This window comes from Mytilus californianus, unplaced genomic scaffold (genome assembly GCF_021869535.1).
Source record: "Mytilus californianus isolate M0D057914Y unplaced genomic scaffold, xbMytCali1.0.p SCAF_7, whole genome shotgun sequence".
Lineage (NCBI taxonomy): Eukaryota > Metazoa > Mollusca > Bivalvia > Mytilida > Mytilidae > Mytilus > Mytilus californianus.
In genome coordinates this window covers 62,169,023-62,183,536 of record NW_026262723.1, presented here as the reverse complement: position 1 = coordinate 62,183,536, position 14,514 = coordinate 62,169,023, and positions in this window count along the sequence as shown.

Here is a 14,514-nt window from a genome sequence, read left to right as displayed (position 1 = left end):
CATGTCTGGATCGATAAAATTGGTTTCGTCTTAATTTTCAGCTTTGTTTTAGCTATGGAATTTGCTAATATAAGCACTTGGAATTAAAATATATCTTATTATAACTATATTATAAGACCAATGATACACCATAACGTTAGAATCACAGGTTTCACCAAAATGAAACGATTGTATTCTTAAAATCCATGTTGGATAATTCATGAAAAATGTTACCTACATTATACCTTATTTGATATGAACAACGTCTGCTTCTGCTTTCTATATTTTTCATATATTTTAGCAATCGGTCGTATGGAATTATATTATCCTAGCGGGGAACCAAATATTTTAAATTCATAATTTCAAAGTAAAAGTGTAATTTCTGGTAACGGGTCCTTTACCTTCTTTGTAGTGGACATTATACTCTGTTATATTATCAAATTCTTTAAACTTACAAACACTTATCTCATTAAAAAATATAACTTGGGATAAGCACATGAAATGTAGAGGGGTTAAACTATTTCTTTTAAGATCTCAATCATCCGCGACCCAAAATGTATAGACAGAGGTATAGAAGAACAAATGTAGTTTGATCCCGGACTTCTCCCGTCCAGCTGTAAAATGCGTTGGTTTGACTGTGTGGAATATATTAATACACAGTCTCGTCCGGTCGGAATGGGGACGTTTAATCTGATGCCTTGTTTAGGGAGAGTGCCACGCAATTTACACGTTAAAGAACCAAAGCAACAACTATCTGAGGGGTCCGTAGGTAGCCTGTTGCAAGACAAAAATTCCTTACCCTATACAATGAATCCTCATCAAATATTAAAACTGTTCGAAGCACTCATGTCTTTTCTACCTCAGGTATAGATGGCCTTAGAGAGATTTGGCACAACTTTTTTGAATTTTTTGTTTTATATATACTCTTCAATTTCGTTATTGATTAGGCCTTTAAACTGATTTCAGAGCCACTGACGAGGCTTTTGTAGATGAAACGCGTGTATAAATTACTAAATTACTAAATTAAAAGTCTGGTATCTTTCGTATATAAGTTTTTGTTCCAGTGGCAGTTCAAATTTCCCGCCTGCCATCCTTGTCGAGCTATCTTGCAGAACTTGCCTTCAGTTTGTTTTCGTACCGAATATGTATGACATATTTGACACTGAACGTTAAGCAAGGAAATGACAATCAATCAACCATTCCCTTGTTTAATCTCGACCAGTGGACAAACAAAGGGTACACGAAAGAACGTACAATAAAATTCAGTACAGGAAAAGCATTTTGCTCTGTAATAGCAGAATAACAGACAACAAAAACGCCAGGACAAACAAAACAATAAAAACAATACTGTTTAAAAATGCTCTCAGTTACTGAAAGCACGCTCAACATACATAAATGCAATAATATCGTTCTTTCTACTAAGTTGGGTAATGGCAGCCTTAGACATCGACTTTTAAGTTCCGACTTTCAGTGCATCTGCATGACATTACACCTGGTAAAATATTGTAAACCAACTATTTTCGCGAACGATTTTTGTTCGCGCTTTTCTAGAGTTGAAAATAACGCGAAAATAAATTGTCGCGAATATGTCAAATATGTGATCGTCGCGTAGTAGACTAGAAAGTATTAACCCGAAAAAAAAGTATCCATGAAAATATGTTTGTTAACAGTTGGGTTTTCGATATACTAATATTGGCGGTTAAGAAGTATCTGCCAAACTGTGTCAATACGTCTTTTATTGCAGGGCAGTGGCTTGCCTTACCGTATAAACAACTTCTTCTGAGTCAAAATACAGAACAATATTCAACTGAATGAGTAATATGAAAATTATGCCAAGTCACAATAATTATCAGACGTCAAACTGGTGATTGACAGTGTAAAGAATTTTAAGTATACAATACGCAGTATGTTGACTTAATCTTGTGTACAAAATAGTTTCTAAGATAGCATTTAAATTGTTCGGGAGTTATTAATTTCCTCTCAAACAATTTAAGTTTAATAGGTGGTTATGCAGATTGCCAATGAATTATGATTTTTGTTATCATATTGAAACGTTTGCTGATTAGCCAAATGAATTAAACAGTTTACAAGCAAGTGTAGAATTATACGAGATAGCATAAAAAGTAGGGATATTCCCAACACCCTCAAACCGGATTAAATATGGCGTTAACTGGACTGTCGTCAACAAAAAGCAAATAAACATTCTTAAAAATTAAACTTTCGCATCTTAAAAAAACAAAACTCATCGTAGATATGAGGCTAAACATTTTGGTAAGCCAGACGCGAGTTTCGCCAACACAAGACTCATCAGTAACGCTCGAAAATTAAAAAAAGTTAAAAGGCAAAATAAAGTACGAAGTTCAAGAGCATTGAGGGTAAAAAATTCAGATAGGTATTGCCAAATACAGCTATGGTAATCTACATCTTTGATAAATATCTATTTACTACAGTTAATATTCCTATTGTCCAAAGTCGGAATTTTCTGTGGTCTGTGTGTGCTTGCTTGGAATAGTGGGTTATTGACTGTCTGTGATAAAAACACCTAAAAGGAATATCAGAAAAAATGCTTTGAAAATCTAAAAAAATAAGATTTTAGAAATTACAAGCGATATACGGTCTTGGGTCATTATACAATATGTCATAAATCATTATTCGGTTCAAAATGAAACATTCTATAATATCATTGTGTAGACAGAAAATATTATGGAACTGTTAAATGACGTCACACTAAATGACACGTTATAGTTTAATTAATTTGTTTTTGTTTGTTTTGTTTTAGTACGAGTATTATGATGAAGAGAATACTGAAAATATTTTTTGATAGATAAATTTAATTGACAAAAAATATAGCAAAGAAAAATGACCGTATTACAATCTAAATCAAGCAAAGAGGAGATACCGTTTAGCATTTTTTTTTCTAATAAAAAGACTAAATATCAAACTTCTCTTTCGTTTTGGGCTATATTCTTTTTCATTGATTCATTCATTATTGTTTCATCACATACACGTACAATACAAGAAAACAATAAACAATAAACTTCTATTTAAATGTATCAAAATACACATGCCGTTTTTAAAAGAATGATGTGAAATATTTGCAACTGGTCGTTAAGCAAACAACAATCAATCTATCATGCATTTAAAATAGTATGGAGGTTGTAAATTATACTGTATATACAAATCATAATTAAAAGAAAAATAAATAACGTTTTTTTAAATAAATATTTTTTTGTTTTATATTTCCTTGAAGTTAATTTCCACTGTTAAAATTAATCCCATTATTATGATTGACTGTATGTTTTATAACGTACATTGACGAGTATTTCAGGTTATGTCAAATTTTGTCTAATCTCTGAATTGTAAAAAAGAAAAATGAATTTGCACGACAAGAATTCTTACTAAATGAAATGGTGTAACTTAAGAATATAAAGCAGTTTTTACTATTTGAGCTTGGCATTACTTCATTTAAAAGTATAGATATATGGTAACTTTAAGTTTCACACATTAATGTATTTTTAAATGGTAAATGATTTGAGTAATTTTATTGACAGTATATAATTTAGCAAGATGAAAGTTCGCGCTAAATGTGCATAGACAACTTGATCAAGCGATCTTTTCGGCTATGTATGACAAAAAAAATATACATGATATATGTCTTCAGTTCAAATTTCTCCAAAAAATAAGAAAACTCTGATTTCGTATACATAATATGGAGCCTTATACATACAATAGATTTAAAAAAAAAATAATATTTCCTATTTTATATTTAATAACGAAATAAATGTTAGACTATCCGTTATATGGAGAAACTACCAAACATAAAGACTTGGTCGTAGGTTACACTAAATATAAACAGTAAGACATCAAAAACTTGGAAAAATGCAACAATAAAAGTTAACAGAAAAGGACGGTCCAATATTTCGACTTTTAAAGGCCATTGTCAATGAAAATAACAAGTTATGAATTTCGTATGTCCGAAGCGCTTTTTTCGATTTAACTTCGTCAGGAATGCTCACATCCAGACATTTGAAAGCTATGGATATATAAATACGTAGAAACGTTAGGAGCTAAACGATCAAAAGGGAACATAAAATGAATATGCAAATTTATTTACAGTCAACTTGCAATCTTAGAATCAAAGTCAGGTGAACAAATCTGTTGGTGGATAATTGTCACATTGCTAATCTTACCACATTTCTTTACTTTTATTTTAAACAATATTTATTTAATAAATTGCAAAGTTATTTTTATAAAAAAAGTGTCTAGATTACACCGGGTAGGAGTGATGACTACATGAGAAGTGATCATCAGGCCTGAGTTGATTTTTTTTTAAACCCTATGTCATTTTTCTCCATTGTTGACCTTATTAAATCCTTGTAATTTCTTTTAAAAAGACACATCATGCTGCATCCATATAAAAAGTGCTCCTTTCGTTTAGCGGACCTTCAATGACTCAGTTCCCTTTTCGTAAATGTTATCATTTTTCTTCATATTAAACTAATGACATAGCAATTTTTCTATTATGATTTGTCGTGAAGGGCGATAGAAGCTGGATGTAAAATGTTCAATAAATTGCCAATTGAATAATTGAGATACGCCAAGATGATAACATGGCGGAGAGATTTGATAGCAGGAGAATAGAACTGTGGATTTAATCAAAGGACACAAAATGTGCAAAATTGTTCACATAGCTGAACTATTCATGCTATAACTTCAAGAATTTCATTTAATATATAAAATAATGAAAAAAAGATAGCAACACAACTTTGAAGTAATTCTTAAATCCGTTGAAAATTCCATGACATTAGCAAAAAAAAATGTTTAAAGACGCCTTGCCTATATTCTTTGAATACACAGTCTTGATGTCAATACCATAGATGCACAAAACTTAAGAAGAAAACTTTTGAATTTAGGTTTCACTGATTCACATGCATGTTTAAATGATTTATTTTCAGACAAAATAATTGGGACGCACTCTTTCTTCGTCCTATGTGTCGCTGGCATCCATACACATGAAGGCATAGCTGTGACTTTGTGAGGATTAACAGCAAATTAAACGATGTTCCCTTGATTTCGGCTTTGTCGAGTGCGTGCAGAGATTTTCCATCATGAGTTAATACACCACAATTCTTCTTCTCCGTTATATGTTACAATGAATTTGTATTTACGTGTTTTTTTTAATTTCCTGAATTTTCTATGTATCTTATAAAATTACATAAACTGCTATGGATTTCGTAAAATCACTCATTTGAAGTTTAAAGTATACATGTATCAGGAATGTAATTCTCTAATAAATATGAAACAATTCAATTGAGAAAACTAACGGCCTAATTAGTTCATATAAAAATAAGGAGATGAGGTATGATTGCCAATGAGACAACTATGCACCAAAGATCAAATGAAGTGGATGTAAGCAATTATATACGGCCTTCAACAATTAAAAAAGTCCATACCGTATAGTTGACTAGAAAAGACCACGACATGAAACATATGAAGCAATTCAATTGAGAAAACTTACGGCCTATTTTATAACAAAACAATTAAAAAAACCAAATATGACAGACATGAACCAACGACAACCACTGAACTACAGGCTCCTGACTTGGGACAGGCAAATAAAGAATATGGCGGGGCTAAACATGTTTGTGAGTGCCCAACCCTCCCCTTGAAAATACGCAACCACGTTCCCTGTGAATGCTAACTATTAATCCGACGACTCGTCTAGAGAATGTGTCAACTCTGTACATTAAATAATCATTGCGACACTTCTTCGGGGTCCTTGTGTGGCCTATGTCAAAGCAAAATGTCTGTCCATATTCACCCCGCCCTATTTTTTAACAAGCAATCACAGACTATTATTTCAAGTACTGTGGATATTAAACGGATAAATTATGACGGAAAAAACGGTTACAATGACTTCAGTTCGCGATTTGAGATAAAAAGTTGGATACTTAGTTTTTGTCAACGCATTTAATCTTAAATTCAGCAGATACAGAAACAATAAAATGGAAAATGGAAATAAAAATTGAAACATGGTTACATAAACCATACTTCTATAATTGTACATACCTTTTCTAAACAGAAAATTCGTTCATATTTAAACTGTAAATAAAAGAGTGATTTGAAAGAGGCGTATGACGACTATTCCAAACCCAAGTTTTGTTTGCATTTGCAGATGATATATCAGAAAATATGAGACATATAGCTAGAATGAATTCTTTTAAAACTGTCAACATATTTACAAATATCCATAACATCAAAATGCTATTTAGTCCTACGTTATTGTCGTTGGTGAAAATTGTGATGAATTATTGTAAAGGTTTGTGTTTGGGAATTTAGGAAAGGAAATAAGAAAAAGATCATATGTCAGACATATATCACGAGACTTTTGATAGAATTATTGTTTTAAAAAATTCACGCTATTTTTAGTTACTACTTACCAATTCTCCATTTTTATGAAAATTGTAGTTTTTTACAATGTATGACATGGATACATAATGATGGTGAAATGTTCAAAAATATGACACCATGTTAAATTCACTCATATTTTGTATATATTCCAGAACCTATTTAATATAGTTTAGCAAATATGTTTGCAAGAAAAGCAAAAGGGTTGGACACAAGTTATTAAAACATTAGAGACATCATCTCCCATCTTTTAGTCTATTCTAGATGCTTCATTGTATAACTGACCATCGCACCGTGCATAGTTTTAAAAGACACGCACTAACTCTTTTTGTTAATATAAATAAAATTGCGTTTCTGCAAGAAATTTTTATTTTGGTTTTGACTTTTATTTATATGGTAAACGATCCATTAATTAAATCTGAATAGTATAATATTGCCCCATCATGAATACGGATTCAAATGATGTTGAATTATTGACTTGCAAGCCAATAATACATCAGCGATGTTTTTGAGCTTATTTTGACAAAATAGAACTGATAATGACATCTTTACACCAATATTGTTTCAAAATTCCAATTTTTTAATGTTTAAAATAAAAAATATCAAATTTGAATTTGTTTGGTCTAAATCGTACAAACAGGAATATCTTGCAACAGTCCAACAAAGACTACTCCGAAGAGTTATTGTTAGGTTTCTTTAATGTGCTAAGTGAACGACAATCTCTCAACATTAGGCATCGGGTTAAATGCAATATTCCGACCGGTCATGACTATTCGTACATGCTGGTCACTTCATCAATAGTGGCCAAAAGGACCCTGGACTGAGCATGTGATTTTTATCGGATCAGATCGTCCAGGTAGTCAACAACTGACGAGTAGCTCCATTATTTTTTTTAATTTTGATGCCCTCGGTCTCCTAAATTACTCTAGCCAAAGGATTTCTTCACACAACTGGTCCTACTAAGGCTCTGAGACCCCCTAATAACCGAGATCAAATATTGCTATCAGTCTTAAGATACCTAGCCAAGCTACTGCTATTTCAAATGAAGAGCATTCGTGAGAAAGTGGTTTATTTGTAATCAGTTATAGTTCTCTGCAAACAGACAGATACCGCAAACATTCAGAAGAATGGATATGATAAACTACCTCACACCTTAATTGCTATTTCATGTAAATAAGTCCGATAGTTTACTCAAGGAAACGCAAATTAATTATACCACACGAAAATAAATAAAAGTGTTCGCTAATGGTTGGATAATCTTGAAAAATGAATGGAACGATTAATCGTACTCCCCGTTTAAATTCTGCTTCAAACTGAATATCTAAGAAATGTAAGCTAAAATAGAAAAAAAAAACATAAATTGACTATGTCATACTATACACATATAGAGGGAAATCGTGCATTTAGTATAAATATAGACATTCCATGACATTTATATTTTTGCTTATTCAATACTGTAGCTTCATTTTTGATTAACAATTACCATTACAATTGCCAGGCATTTTTCACAAATAATAACTGAGCACTTGGTGTCTCCCTTACACTAGAGTCTACAGGGAAGACATGGATCCGATACCACGCGACATATAATAAAAGACACAAGTATAACTGAACAAACCGTTGCAATATACTAGTTTTCAATACTTTGCACAAGAGATGGGGGGGGGGGGGGGGGGGGGGGGGGGGTTATGGGGGGTTATGGTCATACCTGTAAATGGCCATACCTGTAAGTTGTCCTTCCCTTGTTATATTTGTTTTTACTCATTTTCATATTTCTTAGGTATACTAAGCCAAAACTAGGTTTATACATCTATGCTTATATGAATAGAATAATAAAATGAAAGAAGCGGTTTGTATAACACCGTAAATTGACGTTAACATTTCTAGAAAAAAATGTTGCAATCATGTACTGAATTTGAAAAAAAAACAAGGATTTTATTAACATTATATTTTATAGTGTTCTCTTTATAAGGTCCATGTGGTTAAAAATAAAGTTTACGAACTTTATAAACAGTTATTTCTTTTTAATGTCTAACATGATCCTAAATTTTCTAAATTTAGTATAAAGTAAGGAAACCCACAATATATTGATAAATATACAAAACATGTATATGTCGGAAAATATGAAATTTATTTGAAAGAGATTTAGAAATAGGACGAAAAGCGAGGCTCGCTCAGCCTGTTTCGTAGCGAGTATAAATCCAATACAAACCAATACTATATACATTGCATATCCTTTTTACTATATGATTTAAAAGTTATAATTAAACTAAGGTTCTAACTCCCTCAGGCAAATATTAGCTAGGATAGCTATTTTTTTAGGCCGAGTCCGTTTCGGTAGTTATGCATCATTTGCTTTCAATTTTGTAGCTTTGAACGTTCCTGATAAAGACAAAACCAGGAAAGCACTTCGGACGCAAACAAATTATAAAATGCTAGGTCCACTTCATATTCTTATTAACATATAAAGTACGAATATTACATTACAGAAGAAGACATCTAAACTAATACTAGGCTATTCAGTGTTATATTTTCTGACTCAGGCCACACTAATGTCATAATGACAATTTTTATAGGTATCGAAACAATGCAAATCTGATAAAGTTTTAAAAAAAAGGTCACCTTTTATTTTTCTCATGGAATAAGGAATGACCGTTCGCGTTTACCGCAAACAAAAAATGCGACCGTGAGAAAGTGGTTTTCCTTTTTTCAATTATACTGAAAGATAACACAAATACCCGGGAAATGGCTTTTATGCTGGATCATCGCACCTTAATTGCTATTTCTTTTCAATCATTCGATAATACACTTAATAACAGTATCAACTTTAACCCCAGCTGTGAATTATCTTCGCATGGTTGTGGTTTACTACAATCTGAAAATAAAGCAATGTTACAGACATTTAAGTTTACCTAAGGTAATCTCTGTATATGTAAGAATGTTTGTTTACAAACAAGCTATTTTCAAAACAGTGGACGATTTAAGGGTGAAGTTAGGCATGTTTTCATAGTGTTTTATGAACTTGGGGGGTACACAATTTACGACAAAAGGGATGATTTTTCTTTCCCTATTGTTAATTTTCCTTTTTTGGACGGTGATGTTCCTCTGGCACCATCTTGCGGTGTTTATATATCCCAAATCGTTCGGTATGTCCTTGTCTGTAGTGACGTTTTGGATTTCAATGAGCGTAATCTATGTATTACTGGTAAATTATTAATTCAGGGATTTCGTTACTACAAATTACTTAAAACCTTTACTAAATTCTTCCATAGATTTGGTTTGCAAGTTTGGCTGTACATGTAAAAAAACTTATTTCAGACGGAATAGTACATCCTAAATTTTACGGTGATGTTGTTAACCGAGCCCGGAAATTTATATACGATCCGGGTAAACTTATCAATCCTTTAAATAAACTTATTCTAAAAGGTTACCAATTCAACACTGTAATTATATCTTTGAATATTGTTTTTATTGGTATAAATATTGATTTTGTTATCAGTAAATAAAAATCATACTAATAGTTTTGTTATACACATATGGACTTTAACGGTAGTACAATCTATCGATCGTTTGGCATTTTGGCAATGCACAAGGTCATGTTTTTCTCTGACTGATAATGACATCTTTACACTAAATCCATTGGATGTAGTATGTGTACTGATTGACATTTTAGTCTTAGATACATGATTTTTTTATTAGTTGTCAGTAACTGCGAGTACTCTCAGATCTGTACTTAGTGTCCTTTTTGTTGTTAGGGATGAGGGATGTATAAATACACTGACACGTCCGGTCTGTGTTTATGTTTGATGTTGTTTTTTCTGCTTTGTATCGGTCACTTTAAATAATGCTAGCAGTCACCAAAAGCAAGCTCCAATATAAAAATAAGGAGATGAGGTATGATAGCCAATGAGACAACTACCCAACAAACTTCAAATAAAGTGGATGTAAGCAATTATAGGCAACCGTACGGCCTTCAACAATGAGAAAAACCCATACCTTATAGTCGGCTATAAAAAGCCCCGACATGAAAAATTTGAAACAATTCAATTGAGAAAAGTAACGGCCTAATTTATAATTTAATTTATAACTAAACAATTGACGAAAAACAAATTTGACAGACATGAACCAACGACAACCACTGAACTACATGCGCCTGACTTGGGACAGGCACATAAAGAATGTGGCGGGGTTTAACTTGTTTGTGAGAGCTCAACCCTTCCCTAACCTGGGACAGTGGTGTTACAGCACAACATAAGAAAATACTATAAAATTCAGTTGAAAAGGGCTTAACTCATCAGATCGATACAAAGCAGAAAAACATCTAACAAAACACAGACCGGACGTGGCAAGGTATTTACACATTCCTTATAACAAAAAAGACATAAAGTACAGACCTGAGAGTACTCGCAGTTACTGACAGCAAGTTCAAACTACTAATAGAAATAATCATATATCTAAGATTAAAATATCAATCAGTACACATCCAACATAAAAAATATACCATTTTGTAACATAGATATTCTGTAACTGTCAATCAATTCATGGTGGCGTAAGAGACACGTTCCACTTTTCCAGATATAACCATGAAGTGTATTCCAGATTTTGCCACGGGTTTTAACTTCTTATTTTGAAACTACACCGGAATTGTTCTCTTATCTTACCTCCGTATGTCTTAACATGAATAAGTAAAAGGTAAAGATTTTATGCCAGAAAATTCACGATCAGCAATTGCATATGGTAAACTATCTATTTCCTTAAATGGACATGTTTTATTAAAACTTCCTTTTTCTATTAACTTCAATGCTAATACAAGTAATAATAAACACATCTGTTTGATTTTTTCCAATCTGTTAATTTCAATCTTTCTGAAATTCTTTAGAACTGTACTGTTAATACACGTTTACTTGAACAAGGCATGCTTATCTTTCACAAGACAAGATTTTTCACACCACTGTTTATCAATAGAACAAAGAATGCGTGGTTAGTCTTGAAAATTTGAATCACCTTAAAGTATCTTGTTTAAAACATATTTAGGCCAAATTATAGAACAAATTGTTTTAACTTGTTTAAACATTTTAAAATATAATTAAGATTGTGCGATCGATTTTCATTTTAGAAAATTTTTATTTCTGTTTTTTCTTATTGTAATTCTTGGAATTGTCTATCTGATGGTCTAAGACTTCTTTCATCCAACAAGAATGTACCATGTTAGTCATCTGTGAAATGCATTCAACATGAATTTTGGGGTGTAGTACAAAACTTAAAGGTATCTACTATAATGCACATTTCGAAAACTAAACGTCAATGAGAAAACAGTCAAGTAATAGATATTGACAAAATTATACATCTCCATACCTCAAATGACGAACAAAATGACGTAAAAGATAAACAATCGGTCCGTGTCTGATCTATAAGTAGTTTGTCCATTATTATGTCTACCACAGAATGTGATCATCATTGATGTCATGTTGTTTACATCCGAGGTTTAAGTCAATGCGACATTAGTTTACCGATGTTCAGATCTCTCTAATCGATTAGGAATAAACAAATCAAGGTAAAAAACAGAAACTGATGGAACAACATGAATTCCAAAAGGAGCGAAACCGGGTACGTCGATAGGTTAAGCATCCCTTGCTACATATGCATCACTGTTCATGCGAATCAACACTCGGTCAAAATGTCACAATTGTAAATAGGATACAATCTGTAAAATTATAGATCAGACGACAATACTGGTATTAAAGATCTAAGACCGCGAAAAAATGTCGCTAGTGAGTTGAGACACCGACAGATCGTATCAGTCAACCAATTTGTGATGGTGAACGTAAAACATATGTAAAGTCGTTTGCAGTCGTTCTTCCTAATAACTCTGTTTGTGTGTGAGGAGCACAGCCTTGTTAATGAACTCCATATAGTGTGACCATGCATGAGCGTAACGTATTAACTGAGACATTCAATGGAGTAAGGGGTACGTTACTGTTACGTTACTACACACAACTCTCATCATGCAAGTGGGAGATATAGCTAGCTAGAAAACCAGGTTTAACACACCTTTTTCTTCAGAAAGGCCTGTACCAAGTCAGGAATATGACAATTTCCATTCGTTCCGTTGGTTGATACAGTCTAATGTTTGATTTTGTCCGTTTTTATTTACTTCCCCTTTTTAAATTTACCTTGGAGTTTGGTAGTTCTGTTATTACTTTTTACTGCTGAGTAATGGGAAGTTGACACTTGGAAAGTTGAAATCATCAGGTGTGTCATAGATTCTAATTTGAAGTCGTCCCTGTTTTTCAATATCGAGTAAAAGATCTAGACATGAAGCAGACCTTTTACTTTCGGTAGTATCCTTAATTGCAAGTTCACTGGGATATATGAGATGTATGCACTCATTAAATGTGGGTTATTGAGTGAAAATTAAAATAACAAAAATACCGAACTCCAATGAAAATTCAAAACAGAACATCATCAATATATCTGAAAGTAAGATAAAAGAACCTAGCAAGATTGCTTTTTCTTTTTGTCTTTGAGAACGTTCTGTATGAATTCTGATCCACTTGAATACAAAAGTCGGCCAGTCGAGATGCACAATCAGTACCCATTGGAATACCGACTGTCTGGTGAAATATTATCCCACCAAACTTCATAAAAATGTTGTCGATCAAAAAGTCCAGTATTTCGATGGAACCAGTGTGGTTCTTCACAAAGTAATGATTTATCATCACCTAAAACAAAGAATTTGGATCTATGTTTCCCATTTTTGTAGAGAGAGCTCTGTTTTATGTCCAAAATCGCCAGTAATAATTAATATATTAGTAAACGACAAGGGATGTGAGATATATGTGAAGACAGTAACTCAACGAAACTCAAAGCCTAAAAGACATCTTGGGAAAATGTCTATTTACACGTATACGAAAATATTCCATATATTTTGATTGTGTCATGTATTTTCTTGGCATTTATTTTATATTTAGGGTTGGCTGTATTCGTAGCAGTATGCCTTTTCAATTCGTACATTTCCCGTAAGTATGATTCTTGTTAATATTGACATTAGTAGATTCAAATACAAATAATATGTAGCTACTAATTAAAATTTCTTTGAATTTGTAACGGAATTTATACATTTATTGGAATTTAGACATCTTCTCTGGAACCATTGTGCGTAATGACATTGTCTTAGCGTAATGCTTGTTAGTATAGTCACATTTCGTTCAGAGATTGAAAACATAGTCCGTAGATCGCTTTGTAAGCTGACAGAGTTAATGAGTACGCTGAGAGTAATTAACTTTTGTTTATAGAAACCAGGAAGTCATTTTTCACCATTTCAAAAGATAGAGGCGTCTTGAAAAGTCGTAGATATTACAAATCCAATACTGATAAATAAATAAACTTTATTTAGATTCGAAACAAAGGCATAACATAAGTTCTACTGCACATCTAACTTACATTAAAACAAAATCTTATTTTACTTTACAAAACAATTCATAACATCAAAAAGCAATCTCAAAATGCAGATAAAAAAAAAAACAAAAAAAAAAAAAACAACAACCCGAATTTCTTTATAAAAAGAGCTAGACAGTAGATACCGAAGGAACATCCAAAACACAGAAGTCGAAGTGAAAATGATAACGTATCATTAAGGAACAACACCAACCATTATTAAAAACAAATATCTTATTAGTTTAATAGGTTGATTGATTGTTCTTTGGTTAACACCCAGAGGCACAGTTATTTTGCATTTTCAGGACGAGTTGTTTTAAAGATGTTCCTATATCCCTCTTTTAAGTTAAGTGAAGATTCCATTGTCAGTGCTAAACACTGCAATACATTTAATCGCAAATAAGAATTTGTCTCGATCCCCGATTCGATAGTAAATATTTTATTTTTGGTTTTAACTTCTGGTTGAACCTTTAATATTTTTGTACTTGACCTTACAATTTTAGTTAAGTTTTTTGGACGCAATCAAGCATTATGCCTTATAAAAACACAATTATTTTGAATATGTCTATACTTAGAAACTGAAGGATATGGACAGACATGCGCATCATGTACAGGAGTTGAGGTAGCAGATGAATGTCACCATCATATTACATGTGATGTCAACGAGGTAAATCCTCAATAGCAGAAATT